Source organism: Petaurus breviceps, unplaced genomic scaffold (assembly GCF_028583685.1).
Source record: "Petaurus breviceps papuanus isolate PSGF00001 unplaced genomic scaffold, PetGlider_PUasm1.0 37, whole genome shotgun sequence".
In the NCBI taxonomy this organism is placed as follows: domain Eukaryota; kingdom Metazoa; phylum Chordata; class Mammalia; order Diprotodontia; family Petauridae; genus Petaurus; species Petaurus breviceps.
Window position 1 is genome coordinate 33,459,288 of NW_027186296.1, and position 18,021 is coordinate 33,477,308.

The window sequence follows — 18,021 nt, forward strand, 5'->3', positions numbered from 1 at the left end:
AGATGAACAGACTTGCCTCAGGTCACACAGCAAATCAGTTACAACTGGAACTGCCCGCAAGGGCAAGGTCTCCTGGCTAATTGACCAGTGTTCTTTCCACCACTCCAAATCATTTCTCCTTTGCTAGCTTAAGACTATGGCGTTTTAACTTTTCTCCAAAAACTGATTAGAGTTTCTAATCTGACTTTCCAAATACAATAGGTTAAGCAATTAGCTGCAGCAGGTCTATGTTCTAGTGTTCCAAGACTTGGGGGGTAGAGGGTTCTCTCTCACTGGAGGTCTTCAAGCAGAGGCCAGATGAGGCAGCAGCATTGCAGAAGGGCAGTGTTATGGAGTCAGCACCTATTGTTCCAGATGCCTTTCTCATTGGCTCCCCTTTTTTTTTGCCTTCTCCATGAAAATCTTCATTTGTTTCTATATATTCCACCCAATCATTCACCAGTGAGTTGCTTTCACTCTTGAAGATATCTGTCATGCTCAGAATACACTCCCAGAAAAATTGTGAAGGTTGGCAAAATTACTCTTTAGTTTTTCCACTCTGAGAACTTTACCCCTACCCAGAAACCTCTTTTTATTCCCTTCCCCTGCTGAGAAAAGCAACCCCCGTTTCAAAGCATTCTGTGGATTTGTAACCACAACAAACCATAATTTAGAAGCCCCTATCAATATGTCCCATTAAACTAGTTGGCCAGCAGGTACTATTAGTTTAAAGCAGAGGAATCTGAAAAAATAGTACCATTGAAAAAAAAAGTCTTTTTATAACAGTTCCCACCTAAATCTGGAACCCACTCTAGCACAAACACTCATGCAGTGGGTAGGAAAAGTGCACACATTAAGGAACATATTTGGAAGAACACATGTGGAGGAAAGACCAGGATACATTGTGGAGGGGCACATCTACAAGGGAGACATATGCCCAGGGTACATGTGTGGAAGAACAACTCACACTTTCAACACTGTAGGCCATCAGTGTCTTCTGGTAATGTCATTGTGCTCTCCCAGCAGGCCTGCTACTCTCTGAATGCAGCATGTTGCCCCTGATAGAGGCTGTAGTAGATGAAGCCTGAATGAGCTGGTCCTCTGATAGTTTAGGTCCTATATGAAATGAAATGAAACAGTCATAGTTTCAATAGTCTTTTCTCCAAAATAGTCAACATTCAATAGTCAACAAAAGGAAGTTTATTTAACCATAGCTTAGAAAGAATATTCTAAGGGTACAGCATTCAACTCAAATAGATGAGGCCTTCTACTCCCATCTCTTCCTTCCATATAGAAATGCCTCTCCTCATTTCCCTCCCAACTGCACCCATTTTGGGCTTCTTAGACTTCTCTGGCAGAACTCATTTTCGGTTTTCTTTAGTATCTCCACTACATCCTACAAATAGTTCCTGGTAAACAGTAAGGGCTTAATAAATGTTTATTGACTATTAACTCTAGTCATCAAGGAAAAGTATGTTGACTCATGCAGACTATGCTTATTTATCAAGTCTGAGGGGCCCTCTCCACTTGGGCAGGTTTTTTTGTGCCCCTAGAGAATTAGAAGAAACCACTACATCAATAGCTTGTGGGTTGGGACAATCAAGTCTTAGTGACAACTTCCTTAACTTTCAGGAAAAGAACTGGCTTAAACTACATGGCAGAGGAAGAAAACCCTGACTATTGGAGCTACTCAGATCTCACATGATAGTTATTAGGCAGCATTACACTGATTTCATGCTGTGTGTCTCCACTAAGTTGGTCTCTGCAAGCTATTCATGGCCATTACCAAGCTCGCTTTGCGGGACACATGGTTATGGGGATTCTCTGTACTTTTACTTCTGACTGCACCTAGAATCCTCAGTTGAAGTGCTACCTCATTCAGATAAAAAAGGGAGTAGACTCTGCCATCTCAGTTTTAGTTCAGAGCCCAGAGGCTTAAACTTGGACTTTTCTTTAGAGGTAAATCCTTCAGATTCGTTTCCTGTCGAACTAGCAAAAACTCTTAATTGCTTTTATCCCTATGAGGAGAGGGCAATCTTTTAGTCTCTAGAACCTTGGGTGTATTCAGTTTTTTCTTTCTAGAAGGAAAGCTTTCACTTCCAGGGGCCAAACTCTTAAAACACAAGAGAGCCAGCCAGCCAGCAAAGCATCACCCACAGACCTTTAATCTGTCTTTGAAATTTACTTCCTTCTGACAAGAGGATCTATATACCCTTATCTCAAGCCTCTTTCTGACCTAGGGTTAGAGAGTCTTTATAGCTTCTAACTAACTTTTGATTGTCAACCTGTGCCCTTTCAGAAACATTTCAGGGGCTATCTATTTATTCAAAACAATACCAAGGACAGTCTGGATCTTTAATTCCTCAATATTTTGAGCCCTGAAAGCAGGCAAGGAACAAAAACCTTTATTTAGAGCTAGTTACCTTCAAGCAATACCCTTCACCTCCATTCTATGTTCTGATTCCTGCTTTCTAGTCTTTGCGCCTCACCAAAATTGCTCTAATTAGGATCTCTGAATGGGTAATGACAAGCCTTGTTCCTAAAGGAGTTTCATACATCAGCCAGCAAGTTAGGGAGGTTAAGACCTTTGAAATCCTATGTGCTACTGATCCTGAATGCATTTCCCTCTTCTGAGCATCCCACAGTGCCCCTGACCAGACATAGAACACTAAGTTATAGACAGAGACCATAAAGCTGACTACAGTGAGAATGGGTGATTCTGATGTCTATAGGCCCAGTATTTGAGTTATTAGTACAACACAATCGGGTCACAAACATGATCCTGTCCTCATAGAGCTTAGAATCCAGTTAGGTAGATAAAACTAAGCCAGAAAAAATAATATGCACACCATTTAGAGAAAGATTAGAACCATGTGCTAATGAAAGTTGGACAGACTTTTGATACTTCAAGAATTCAGATAATGTCATTTTAGTGGTGTGGTAAATACCCACAAAAGGGCTATTCGAGGTCATCCAGACCAACCCTCTCATTTTAGAGATGAGGAAACTGAGGTCCAGAGAGGTTAGAAGCAGGATTTGAACCCAGCTCCTCTGACTTCAGAACCACTATTCTTTCCACTACACCCCAAGATTAAGTTATGTATTTAGACTTTATGGATTAGAACCTCCATTTTAAGGAGAAAAACCAGGCCAAACATATCTGTATTCTTCTACTGACTATACTCCTGCTTTCCCAGACTTTTTCTACCATGCCTTCCCTCTTCATCTTCTCTTGTTCCTACTTTATAGCTCCCTTTTATGTATTATCTTCCTGTGTTAGGATGCAAGATTCTTGAGGGCAAGAACTATCTTTCTTTCTGTTTATACTTGTATTCCCCAGCACTTAGCACAGTGCCTAGTACATAGAAAACATTTAATAAATGGTTGTTGATTGATTTACTGACCTGGTGGGGAAGGAAAGGGTGGGGATAGGACTGTATTTCTATACTAGCAAAAAGGACTGGTTTCAGAAAACCCTGGGGGCCCATACTTTCTACATAAGCCTTGATGGGTGCCTGCAGAAGCATGCTTTGTAAAAGCAGCCAAAGCCGGTTGGCCTCCTTTGAAAAGTTCATTCTTTTGATTTCTGAGCAGCCCACCTGCCCATCTTTCTCTTCGCTGGGTGTCTGGAGCTGTGCTGAGCGTGATGAGATTCCCCTCTGGCTAGCACAGATGTGGCAAAACAAAAAGGATGCCTGGAATGATATTATCATTCAGGTCAAAACACTTCACCATGTTTAAACAATTACCTTTCATAATTAGCTACAATGGAAATGGAACAAACCCTCTGTGGTTTCAGAATCACAGTGATAGCTCTGTTTGGATGGAACGTAGTTGTCTGGGACAAGTGTGCTCAACCAGAGGAGTTTACTTCTCCTCCTCTTCCCCCTCGCTCCCCACCCCCATACACACACACACACACACACACACACACACACACACACACACACACACATACACACACCCCTCACTAGACACTGCTAGAAATACACCACCATAAAGTTCCATCTTCTATACTCACCACCATTCTTCCTTGAGAATGGATCTCTTGGTTGCTAATCTATCTTCTTTTCTAGTAGCCTTCAAGGAAGACCTCAGCATGTTTCAGTGAAAAGGACTCTGTATCAGGAGTCAGATGTCCTGGATTCAAATGAGACTATATTTGTGTGACCTTAGGTAAGTCACTTATCTTCCCCAGGCCTCTGTTTTATCATCTGCATAATGAGGGGGTTGGACTAAATGTCCTCTAAAGTCCTTTCCAGGGGCAGATAGGTGGCTCAGTGCATAGAGTACCAGCCCTGGAGTCAGGAAGGCTCATCTTTGTGAGTCCAGATCTGGCCTCAGATGCTCAGTTGTGTGACCCTGGTCAAGTCACTTAACCCTGTTTGTTTCCTCATCTGTAAAATGAGCTGGAGAAATAAATGGCAAACCACTTCCTCTCTTCCTCTGAACTACCAGGGAATATTTTCCACAAAGAAAACCAGGTCTATAGTGAGAGGGAAGGCCAAGCACCAGGCTAAATATCAAGGGAAAGAACCATCCTCAAGTTTAATTTAGCAAAATCTGACTTTGGTGCAAACTTTATCTCAGCCATGCCAATCCAACCCCAAATGCCCATCAAACATCCTGTCCCCACAGAGTTCTTCTCTTCAGTATGAATAAGATAACCATTTAAGAAGGTATAACCCGTGCCAGAGGTGTTTGATCCTGACAGCAACAACAACAACAAATCTTGCAAAAAATGCAAATGAAAAAAAAATCCCTACTGGTGAAATTCCAGAATCTAAAACAGGCGAGAAAGAGAAACGTGATTCAGTGACTAATTTTCGGGGTGACCTTGCCCAAGGCCCGTGCCTCAGTTTCCTCATTTAAAGCTTTTCTCCACTGTTCATTCCCTATGGTGTTATGACTAACACAGGAGCCTTCTCTCAGGATCCCATACACCTTGCTGTGCCGTGGCCAATGGGAGCAAGGGCCTGCTCCGTCATCAGCAATGACAGCTGCAGTGGAGAATGAGGCATGTGAAAGGCAAGTAAAGGAGTTTTGTGGGCACCTGCTGTAAGCTCTGAAATCTCTGAAAGCTGCTCCTCCCCTCCTCTTCTTCCTCCTCATCCTCTCCTCTTCTTCCTCCTCCTCCTTTCCTCTTCTTCCTCTTCCTTCCCCACCCCCCTTTCCTCCTCTCCATCCTTCTCTTCCTTCTCTTCTCTTCTTCCTCCTCCTCCCCCTCTTCCCCATCTCCAGGGACTGGCAGCAGCCTGCCACCAAGTTTGAGAAAGACACCAGCTTCCCAGCTGGCCGTGTCAGTCCTGGGGGAGGATGGCGTGGGAGGGAGCTGGGGCCTCTGCCAAGAGAGATAGTGAACATTCTCACACATGGTACTTATTCTTGGATCACCCAGGAGAGCAATTCCCTTCGCTGAGGCAGCCCACTGCTTCTAGCTCCCAGGCTTGTGCTCAGCTGAGGACCTGCACTACTTACTGAGTCTCTTTTCTATCCATCCCCCCCACAGAGCTTTGCACAGAGTCAGAACTTCATAACCACTTACTAACAAAAGATCAAATATACGATAAAGAAAAATTCATACACTTTGGGGTTCATTGATGGTTTGAATCTCTGCATCTCCTAAACTGGATAGAACTGTTTGATTGGGGGGGGGGGCTTTTTGAACTTGAACCTGGAAGATCTCTGAATTGCCAGCTTTTAGATAATAGATGTGATTCTTTATGTTAAAGAACACATATCTCTTAAACCAAACTTTAAATTCTAAATAAAAAAGATTTCAAATGTTCCTCCCAGATATGCTTCTTATTTCTACTTTAAATAGAGCAGCAAGTCAATGCAACACAGAGGAAAATATCATTTTCTAAATATCAGCTCAGATTGTTCTAAGCGAACACAAGGAGCTACCTACCCAGCATCTCATCCTTCCATGGATCTAGGATCTTCTTGTTGTGGGTACCACCGCCAGAGCTGAATCTTGTTATCGTTGTTCTTCAGTCATTTCAGTCGTGTCTGACTCTCATGACCCCATTTGGGGCTTTCTTGGCAAAGATACTGGAGCAGTTTGCCATTTCCAGCTCATTTGACAGATGAGGAAACTGAGGCAAACAGGGTTAAGTGACTTGTCCAGGGTCACACAGTTATAAGAACTAGAGGCCAGATTTGAACTCAGGAATATGAATCTTCCTGACTCCAGGTCCAGCACCCTACTCACTAACCCCGGGGCAAATGGAGCTTTGTCCTCCAGTGTTCTGATATCTGAGGGCCATAATTCCAAGGGGGAAAGGAGACCTCCCTTCCATGCAGGCATGCTTCTGGCTTTTGATGACTACTGTCTTTAAGCCTCACCACATGGGCTCTGCCAACATATCATAACACAACACAAATCACCTCCGAGCACCCAGCTACCCTACAGAAGTATAAGAGTTGAGTAAGGATGCAGAGATGTCAGAGATTCAGCACAAGGAAGTGACAGACTCAGTGCAGCTAGGCTGAAGGAACTGACCACGGAGATGACCTAACACACACACATGGATGGACCTTTGGGTGACAGATCATCACCCACAAAAGAGGAGCCTCTTGATGACCATACAAGGACCACCCTACTGGCCGGCCCCTCCACAGCTTCTTAGCCCCCTGTGGGATACCTCCATCTGGCCTAAAATAAGTTTGCCTCAGGTAAACAGGAAGCCTGCAGGAATCTGAACTCCTCACATATCCTCAGCTTGGGAGCTATCTCCTTTGGATATCAATAAAGCCACCACCTGGTTGAATATTCAGACTCCAAGTACTTAACTATGCCAGATCTCAACCTTGCCAGAAACACACCACCCAGAACCTCATTGTTACAATGCCCTTCTCCTAATGCCTGCCTTCCCCCTTCCACTCCCCACAAGCACAAGGGTCAAACTCTCTGGGGGACAGGTCACCTATTCTTCTGGTATAATTGCACTGAGAGTTATACTGTTCTTTTGCCACCCAGTCACCAACCTCCCCAGTCCAGGTCAACTATTTTTGTCCCAAGTAAATGATTTCCTAGTGATATCTCTGATCCTTTCCAATGATTCAGAATACAATGCATAAAGTCCTCATCTTGGGAGATTCTAGTACATATCCTTCTAAAAATATTCTATAAGAAAGCCACCCAAGGGACTGCAGGTCATCCTCCAGGCATTCTAATATTATGTGGGTACTAATGAATCAATCTGGCTGGAAATCTGTGAACTCTCATAGAACATGACCGTCTCACTTCATTTTCTGATCACACAATTTCTGAATGGCAATTTTTTTTTTTATTATTTGAGTGGGCAGCTAGAGGTAGCATAGTTGATAGAGTGCTGAGTCTGAAGTTAGGAAGATTCATCTCTGAGTTCAAATCTGGCCACAGACACTTCCTACCTGTGTGACCGTGGGTAAGTCACCTAACCCTGTTTGCCTCAGTTTCCCTATCTGTAAGATGAGCTGGAGAAGGAAAGACTGGAAAACCACTCCAGTATCTTTGCCAAAGAAAACCTCCAAGAGTTGGTCACAAGATTACAGAGTTGGATAGAACTGAAAAATACTACTTGAGTACAAGTTATATGGTAAGTTATAGGCTACAAACTAATTTGCCCCCCAAAAGCTCTTTGTTGTCATTTGGATCATTTGATTCTTTAAAGACCAGGGTAGTTCATGACTCATAGTCATATATTATCACTGGAAAAATGAACTTTTTTGTTTCAGAGAGCAGCCTGGAATTGTTGAATATTATTCAAGATTTCCCACTAGCTAATTAATGCACTAACCTCCTGATTTCCAATTCTAGGCCCAGCTTAAAATCCATCTGTAATTTCTGTTGTGTGTCTGTTCATATGTGCACGTACATGTGTATGGACCAAATCACCTAAAGGTTGTCCTTACAATTATGTTATAGGCTGTTCTTTATCAACTTGGTTTTTCCTATGTGCATTGTCAAGTCAACATTTTTTGAGTAATTGTGATCTCACCAAGTAGGTATGGCATTTCTGGGCTAGCATCTTGTGTTCAACTAAATGGGGCAAAAATGTAACATATTTACAAAATATTCAACACAGTTTCCTTCCTTCTTTTCCAAAATCTGATAAGCCCTAGGAGCAAAAGTTAAAGGACTTGGAAAAGAGAAGGATGAATTCACTGAATGATCTTCTGGTCTCTGAAGGATTCTGGTCTCTCATGGGAGGAGAGCAATCAGCCATTCTTCAATTCCATGGAGAACACGAGTAAAGATAAGCTTAGACTAAAACACCAGATATAGATTAAACAAAAGATGCTAGAAACAGGAAAGCAATGGAAATCATTACTTCTTTGACTCCTAGAGATTTTTGCAAAGAAAATAGGTTCCCTTTCTGTTAGTGTACCATAGTTGCTGGTTCACAAAGGTACCATCTTTGGGCCAGAAAGTTGTCATAGTAAATAGCACTTTGACTTGGGAGTCAGGAAGAACTGAAATCAGATCCTTTCTCAACCACTAACTAGACTTGGGAAGTGACTTAGTTTATCTCAGTCTCAGTTTCTTCATCTGTAAAATGGGGATAAAAATAGCACCTCTATATGTCAAACACTTTGCAAACCTTAAAATGCTACATAACCATTATCTATTACTATTATTAATCTTCCTTAATTCCCTTCTCAGAAAACCTTGCCTAATTCTCCTAGTCTATATTAACTTATCCCTCCTTTGGACTCCTGTGCACTGATAAACTATAATTTTCATTTCCTACTTCACATATCCTGCTTTATATGGTCATTCATTCCTCTGAATATTACATAATTTCTCTAATACAACTTCTATAAACTCCTTGAGGGTAGATTTTATGTCTTATATATTTCTATGTGTCTTCCCAAAGTGTCCAGCCCAGTGTTGAACATATACTAGGTGCTTGAAATAAATTGATTTTTCTGTTCAAGGCTCTATGGACTTAAAATTAGAAAAGTTTGAGACACTAAGGCTCTAGAACTATAAAAGCTTCCTTTCTCTTGATTTTATTTGATTATTCTAATTCCCCATCTCTGGTTCTTCCCCTGGGGCTTCTGCCCACTCACCAGACAGATGGATACAGAGCCTCAGTCGAGAGCAAAAGAGAGTGGAGAGAGAAAAACCTGGGGGTTTGGTGGCTTAGTTAAGTTTTTTTTTTTCCTTGCCTTTCAGTCCCTTTCAATTAAGTAAATATCCAATCTGATTTTGCTGATCCTCAAATACACAAACTTACGTTCCTAAGGTACCAGCAAATAAAAATTACATGCAGGAATCTTTTTTTTTTTTTTGGATTTGGAATGTTACAGAACTATATAGGATATAGCATTTGTCCTCTAGGAATTTACAGACTAGCAGAAAAGGAAAACACACATGAAAATGCAAATGGTACAATGGAAAATCAAGAGACCAGCTCTGCCACCAAATAGTTATTTCCACTCTCTAGACTTCAATTTTCTTATCTATAAAATGAGATCTGAATAAAATATTGAATTGGTCTCAGAATCAGGAAATTATGAGTTCAAGTCCTTACTCTGACATGTATTGACTTTGTAAATGTATAGTATTTTTATTATTATATGCAATCTTTCAAAGCTGCTCAAAATGGATCAACAATTAAATTGACCCCTGGGCATGGTACCACTGTGCTGTTAAAGTAGCATCCCTTCTGAAACCAATCCCCAAACACACCTTGCATTTGTGGTTTGAATTCGCTGGAGGGCTGCTACAGAGTAATGCCTGAGGGGCTAAGGGTTCTAAGACTGTAAATCCTGAGCCCCAACTAGTGTGTTCCACATTATGAATCAATCAGATGGCCTATCCTATGATAGCTTTTAACAAAAGGCATTTATAATCACTCAATGTAGTGCAGTCTTTGTGACTATTTATTGATCAACAATGTCCCTGATGCCCCATCACCCATATCAAAAGAACCCACAGTTGGCATCGATCTTGACATGGCTTACTACTGTGTAAGAGTCTTACATCACGGGAAAAGTGTAGTTCATTGCTAATGGCTAAGAAAACAGGATCACCCCTAAACTACATTGTCTTCACTAACAGAATATTTGGTTGGTGATGCTGTAAAGAATCAAATGGCAATGACACCTACAACACAATTTTTGATGCCAAGCACCTGATTGGTTAAAGATATGATGACGCACGTCTGAACAAGTATAGTCTGAACAAAGAAAACAACAAAAGCTTCTATCCTGAACAAGGATCTTCTATTGTCTTGAATAAGATAAAAGAAATTGCTGGAGGTTATCTTGGGAAGACTATTATAAGCACTATAGTCACCATATCAGCTTACTGCAATGATTTCCAATGTTAGGTCACCAAAGATGCTCAAACCACTACCAGCCTTAATGTGCTCTGAGTCATCAATGAGTTGACAAATTCTGCTATTGCTTTTGGCTTGGACAAGAAGTTTGGTGCTGGGAGTATTGGGGTTGATCTTTGACTTCAATGGTGGTTTTGATGACTCCATCCTCTCCAGTGAAGTCAGCATCTTTAATTTATACTATAACATCAATGTTATTTTTAAAAAGACCAATTTTTAAGACTTAGAAACTGAGGAAGAATGAAATAAGCAGATCCAAGAGAACAATTTATACAATAATAACAATACTGTAAAGAGAAAAACCTTTGAAATCTGTAAGAACTATGATGACCATCCATGATTCCAGAAAATCAACAGTGAAGCACCATCTATCTCCTGAAAGAGAAGTGATGAATTAGGACTATAGAAGGAGACTTTTTTCAGAACAGAAAATAAGGGAATTTATTTGGCTTGACTATGCACATTCATTACAGGGAGTTCCTTTTTCCTTTCATTGAAGTGGGAAATAAGGGAGCAAGAAAATAGACTGACATTTATTAAAAAACAAAACTTTAATAAAAAAAATTTTTAAGGTGGCATCTTTGAAATCAAGTCCAAAGATGGGGACCCCCATTGGGTAGAGAGGACATTGACAACCACAAAGTCAACTATTTCATTGCTGATTTCAAGTGTAAGCATAACAAGGATTTCACCAATAATAAGAAGGTTGCCCACCACTTCCACCCCACTTGTGAACATGCAAAACTCAGCCTCTCCTCCAGTATCCAGGCCAATATTGTGATTGACAGTCACACCCAGATTGGCATTGATACCCTATATGAAGGTACCAACTTCCATCCCTCTGTCATCAATGCCTATGCTGTACCTAAGAGATACCAAGGTAGTTAAGTCAAAGATTTATGGTGTCATCTTAGTGAGAGGTTCCATTTAGCTCTCCAAGATCCAAGAACATCTGTACATCTTCATTGGCAAGGAGTTGAACACAAGCAACAATCCTAATGGAACTGTTTCTTATGAGGCAGGTATTCAAGCTGCCAACCTGTCAGGGACAAATCTGAAAATGTTTAAGATTCGGTGCTGTTGGATACGATTTCTCTTTCCCTTGATATTGAAATTCCTAGCAGAACTACAAAAATTCTGACCAAATACAATACCACCATTCCCACCAAGCAGACACACATCTTCATGACTTACTCAGAAAACTATCCTGATGTCCAGGCTTATAAAAGTGAGAAAGAAATTATAAAGGATAGCACTAGTTGGCAAGTTGGGGGGCTCAGGGGAATCATCAACTGCTCCCCAGGGTGTTCCTCAGAATTAAGTAACCTTAGACATTTATGCAAATAGTATCCTCAGTGTATCTGCTGTGGCCAAGAGAATGTCAAGGAGAAAAAAATCACCATCGCCAGTGGCAAAGGTCAACTGAGCAAAGGAGACATTGAGTACTGGGTCAGAAAAGCTAAGAAACAAAAGACTGAAGATAAGAAGCATAGAGGCAAGGTGTCTTCCAAGAACTCATTTGCATCATATGTTTTCAAAATGACAGCTAAGTGGATAATGAGAAACCCTGAGGCAAAACTGGTGAGGAAGACCTTGACAAATGCAATGAAATAATCAGCTGGCTCAGTAAAAACCTAACTGCTGATAAGCAAGAATTTGAGTATCAGAACCAGAGGTCTGCAACCCTGTCATTACTAAGCTAGATCAAAGTTCAAGGGGCATGCGTCAGGGATTCCCAGGTGGTGGAGCTGCCCCATGTAGAAGTACTTCTTCTGGATACACCATTAAAGAGGCCAAGTAAATGCTGGAGAAGAGAGAACATTTCATACAGCTTGTCAAAGACTGAAGGACCCAAATTTGTAACCAAGACTAGAGGCAGTGGCAGTTTGAAAATATGTGTGTGTGTGTATACAGATATACATACACACACACACAACCACACACATATATATGTGTGTGTGTATGTATATATATATATATATATATATATATATATATATATATATATATACAGCTCTTTCAATTTCAGCCAATCCCAATACTTGAACATATTTAGAGGAAGAGAAGTGAAATATCATTCATTTTATCAGTACTGTAAACAAGGAAATGCAATTCCTGTCCTGGAGGAGTAAAAATCTACTTAAAAGTTGGCACCAAAAAAAAAACCCAACCCAATGGACATTTACTAAGGTGATATATAGAGAATAATTGGTATAAAACATTCTCTCAGAGGCTGATACTTAAACCTCAACAGAACATAAAGCAATTTGAAAAACTATTGATATGCATTTTTCATTTCACCCCAACTCTGCATTGCCTAAACAATGCCTAGTCTACTGTTGTCTGGTAAAATAGACCAGGCTTAGGTCAATCTTCTTGTTGGTGGTCATATTCCCCAAGATTATCAGACCTGTTGCTAAGAAGGACTCTTCTATTGTAGCTAGTCAATCACAACCCAATGGGACTCAAGACCTCTGGACCTCTCCTACTTGCAAGGTTGCTGCTAAGCCTGGACATATCCATCTCAGGATATATCAGTTCTTCACCCAAATTAGGAAGAGAGTAGATAGACTCAGAAGAGGTAACCTGAACCCAAGCCCAGGCTTGCCTAGATAGGAGAGGGACTGCCATGTGCTCATGGCTACATAGTGGGTGAGATGGGGAATTAGGAAAGTCACTCCTTCCCTTTACCTTTCATAAGGCTTAAAATGATCTAACATAATTCAGAGAGGGCAGGGGAGAGATCCCTGAGGTAGGGGACACTCCCTTCTAAATATCTACTGAGCCAAGAGCTCTTCCTGATCAGTGCCCACTTAGGGGATTTAATAATAAAAATAATAGCTAACAATTACATATATATATATGTGTGTGTATGTATATAATATAAAAAATAATAGCTAACAATTATATATAATATTATAATATATAAAAAACGATGGTCTAATAATTTGGGTATTCACATTTAATAATTTACAATTATTTATTATTTACAATTACAATTATTATCCAGTCAGGACTTAGCACATTATCTGGTACATAGTAGGTGTTTAATAAATGTTTGTTGACTTGCTAATTTATTAGTTCATTTGGTCCTCACAACAACCCTGGGAGGTAGGTGCTGCTATTATCTCCATTTTAAACTGAGGCAAACAGGACAAAGGTTAAGTGACTTGCCCAGGGTCACACAGCTAATAAGTGTCTGAGGCTGGATTTGAATTCAGGTCCTCCTGACTCTACACTGTAGTGCCTTGCTGCCTCTTAGTCATCTCAGGGCACAAGCTGTTCAGCACTCAATCACACATGGCTAGAAGCAGGCTCCGAAACTGCAATCCAAGGCACCGAAACCAGCAAGGGGAATGGGATGGCCTTTGCTGCTCTCTCTTATGAATTACAGCTTTCTGGGAGGAAGAATAGAGAAATGTAGGCAATTTTAAAACAAAATATCGAAATAAAAATGTATTTTAAAAAACAATAGCTTCCATTTAACAATGTAAGAACCATGTTTGGCCTCAAGAAAAAGATGAGAAAATTCACCACTTTTCTTAGATTGCAAAGATAGAGAAGTATGGGGGCGGAATGTGTAATGTCAAATCCATTCTATGTGTTGATTAGTTTGGCTCACCTGCTTTTTAAAATATTTGTTTCTTATTTTTTATTACAAGAAAATGGCTCACTGAGCAGGGGAGGAGGAGGGATTATACTTGAAAATTAATAACAATAGCTAACATTTATATAAATGGTTTATAAAGTGCTTTACATATATTATTTCATTTGATACTCACAACATCCCTATGAGAAAGGTATCCCCATTTCACAGATGAAGAAATTGAGGCTGAAATCAGTGATTTGCCCAGGGTCACACCATTAGTAAATCTCAAAAAAGGACTTGAACTCAGGTCTTCCTGATTTGAGTTCAATACTCTGTACTTAGGATTTCATTCTTACAAGGAACTCTTTGGAGAGGAAATGCCCGCTTCAATTTATAGTCTTAGAGAGTTATGTAGAGCAGAGGTGGGGATCTGTTCTGTGAAGTTCGGATTCTGTCAAATGAGAACCTAGAGGGTCACATGAGGCCTTGAGGCCACAGGTTCCTCTCTCCTGGCCTAGAGCATTGAGAGGTTAGGTGATTTAACCAGAATCACACACCTAGTATGTGTCAAAGCAGGGACTTAAACCCAGATCTTCCCAGTTCTCTATCTACCATGCCACACTGTATTTCTATGAAGATAAAATCAAGGTGATATAAAAACATAGGTATCTAAAACTTGAAAACATTTTAAACTATACATATGCATGTATGTGTGTATATATAAGCATGGATGTATATATCTGTGTAGATGTATAATATGTATACATATGTATGTGTGTGCATAAAATCTCATTTGCTTTTAACAACCACCTTATGAATTTCATCCTTGTTTTACAGATGAGATTCAGAGAGCCCAAGTGATTTCCCTGAAGTCACACCATGAATATTTGATGGGTTTGGGATTCAAATTTAGAATTTTTAATCCCAAGCCAAGGAGGATCTTTTGTCCACTACTCTGTACTATAGCTAATGTTCTGTAATTCTATGAACTTTAAACTATTAGAAAGTGACATCTACTGCTAGGAATATGTCTCGAAAGACTCAACCCTCAAAATACGCAAAATAAAACAAATAAAAATGAGCTATCCAAGGACTTCATATAGTCACATTTCATATAATTTCAAAAAAACTAAGAACAACCTAAGCGTCCAACAATAGGGGATCAGTTCAATAAAGTGTGGTACCACATTCCTATAATGGAACACTATGAACACTATGAAGACCAACACATATGAGCAATACAAAGAAATCAGGAAAGATCTCCACGCAAAACCCAGCAAAGCCAAACCAGAAGAATAGAGCCCACAAAGGCAATGAGAAGGAATGGACAAAGAATCCTGATAAGAACTTAGAGGGAGTGACTGAAAAAGGCTTGTACATTGTGTACTGAAATTAAATATTAAGTACTACTAAGCAAGTTAAGTTTATGGTATTTGATAATCCATATTAAGTTTTTAATAAAAACATTTTTTAAAGAAAAATAATATCAACAAGATTTATTCTCTAAATGGCCATAATAAGGGCCCTGGTTAATAATAATAGCCAACATATTTTAGCTTCAAGGTTTGTAAAATGCTTTGTATTTTTCAATTCACTTGATCATTGCAATAACCCTGGGAAATAGGTTCTATTACTATCTTTATTTTATAGAGGAGTAAACCAAGGCAGACAGTGGTTAAGTGACTTGCCCAGGGTCATACAGCTATGGCAAGATTTGAATTTATGTCTTCCTCATTCAAGTCCAGCACTCATTACACCACCTACGTGATCTTCGAGGTCATCTTAACTAGTACTGTTGTTTTATAGTTCTATGTTTTGACAACAATTCAAAGATGGTTTTTATGAACCCTTGTCATATCGCTAAGAGATATCTATCTCAACAAAAGATTACTGTAATGGACTTGGCCTGTAGAACCTGTGCTATTATAATGAGTAGGCCACAGTTGCCTGAGTCATAAAACGATAATAATGATACCTTCTATTTTACTGGCCCTTTTAAGTTTTCAAAGTGTTCTCACACCTAAGTATCTCACTTTATCCTCATAAATCCCTGCAAGGTAGATAATACAGGTATAATTATCGTCCTTTTTATATATGAGGAAACAGGATCAGGGTTACACAGTAAATCAATGCCAGAGTTGGGACGAGAAACCAGGCCTCCTGACTCCCTGTCCAGAACTCTAGCCGTGGCCTAAGTTGGCCCAAGTTCTACTGGCCCAAGTTGAAGAAAATCCCCAGTTCTGAAAAGGCAAGGAAAACCAAAGCAGCAGCTCCTTCTCTTTCTCTGTTTCTCTGTCAGCTCCTGTCAGGTTCTCCAGGGAGACCTGGGGGCCTGGAGGTGAGCAGGGCTAAGGTTCACCTCTCCTGACAGCTATTGATCAAAGGCACACTGATAGTTCAGTTCTCTCTCTGTCTCTGTCTCTGTCTGTCTCTCTGTCTCTCCCCCCCCCACACACACGACTACATCATCCCAGGGGGCCAGGGGGGATCAATGACCTTCCTCTATCATCTCTCCTATTCTTGAAGATTATGCAATTCCCTGGGGTTAGTATGCCCCACAGAAAGCAAACTTTGACACTAGGTCAGTATAAACACATCCTGGACAAGAGAGACGGAAAATCACTGAGCTCTTAGAATTCACATAGCTTACTTCCCCTGGAGTGAGTGATATGGGGGAGGTGGGGGGCATGGAGACAGAGAAAGAGAGGAGAGAGAGAAAGAGAGGAAAAACAGGGGAAGAGAAGGAGAGAGGGAGGGAAGAGGGAGAGAGACAGAGAGAGAGAGAGAGAGAGAGAGAGAGACAGAGAGAGAGAGAGAGACAGAGAGAGAGAGAGAGACAGAGAGAGAGAGAGAGAGAGACAGAGAGAGAATGGGGATGGGGTGGGGAGAGAGAGAGAGAGAGAGAATGGGGATGGGGTGGGGGGGAAGAGTCTCTTTCCAAACCAGTGGGGGTACTGATAGGACATCTTCCATCCCTAGGAAACTCTGCCCTACAGGCCACTCCTCCTCCTGCCCCTCATTCCATAGTCCCTCCTAGGCCAAGGGAAAATCAGTTGACATCTAGTTCTGAAAGGGTCTTACCTTAAATGACCGAATTGCAAAACCCCAACTGTTCTAATAAAAACAAGGACAATGCCAGGGACATTATCCTATACATATTTGTTGAGTGAGTGAATGAAGGAAGGGGTGGCTCCATGGATGGGTGGGTGAATGAATGATAACCCTTTGTATTTGTACAACACTTTATACCTCCCAAGGAATTCTCATATTATTCATTTAAGAACAATACCTTGCATTTCTATACAGGTCTAAGATTTACATGGCACTTGCCTCAGGACAACCCTGTGAGGTCCTTGTACAAATAGTCTGTTTTCATTTCAGGAGAGAGCAAACTAAGGGCTGGAGAGCTTAAGTCACTGCTCTGTGGAGTCTTTCCCTGATCCCTCCTCACCCCTACCCCTGCCCAGTGCTTTGTATCCATTGCTCATATATTGTGGATGTTCTCATTTATGTACATACTCTCTCTCCACACACACCTACCTCCAAAAAGACTCTTGAGAGCAGGCTTGCTTTACTTTTGTCTTTGTATTCCCAGCACCCAGCATACACTAAGTACTTTATATACTTATTAACTGATTGATTGACTGACCAGGGTTAGAGGGCTAGCACATGTCAGAGAGAAGACTCCAATCCAATGTTCTTTATGCCACATCATACTGTGCCTGAATACAGGTATTATTATCCCCATTTTAAAGTTGAGGAAATTGAGACCAAGAGAGGCTGTGACTTGTCCAATGTTACAAAGCATGTTATGGGTAGCGTTGGAATGAAGAGGGGAGGGAAGGGGAAGTGAGGGAAGGGGATGGAAGGAGAGGGGAGGAGAGGAGAAGGAAGGGAGGGAGAGATGTTAATGAGATTTAAGATCTTCCCTGCCCATTAATAGGTCTCACTGTGAAGCCCATTAAGGGAAGCTTGCTTAGGGTAGGCTTGCTTGTAGGAAGGCTTTCACACCTTTTGTTAATTTCTAATTAGGCACTGAGTCACTGGGATTGTGATGCCTTCTGGCCCTGAGAAGTGTATGTATACCCTGAATTGGTATTTTGCTTTGGGGGCTCACTT

At 40.8% G+C, this 18,021-nt stretch overlaps 1 protein-coding gene across 3 annotated transcripts in view; it reads right to left on the reverse strand.

The window, feature by feature from the left end:
- The window catches only part of LOC138169070 (anaphase-promoting complex subunit cdh1-like), a 91,305-nt gene that overhangs the window by 57,198 nt on the left and 16,086 nt on the right, over nucleotides 1-18,021 (reverse strand). For all 3 annotated transcript variants that reach the window (XR_011170259.1, XM_069098194.1, XM_069098193.1), the window contains one exon: nucleotides 947-1,095. The gene's annotated coding sequence lies outside the window, so the exon portion shown is untranslated. The remainder of the gene's footprint in view (nucleotides 1-946; nucleotides 1,096-18,021) is intronic.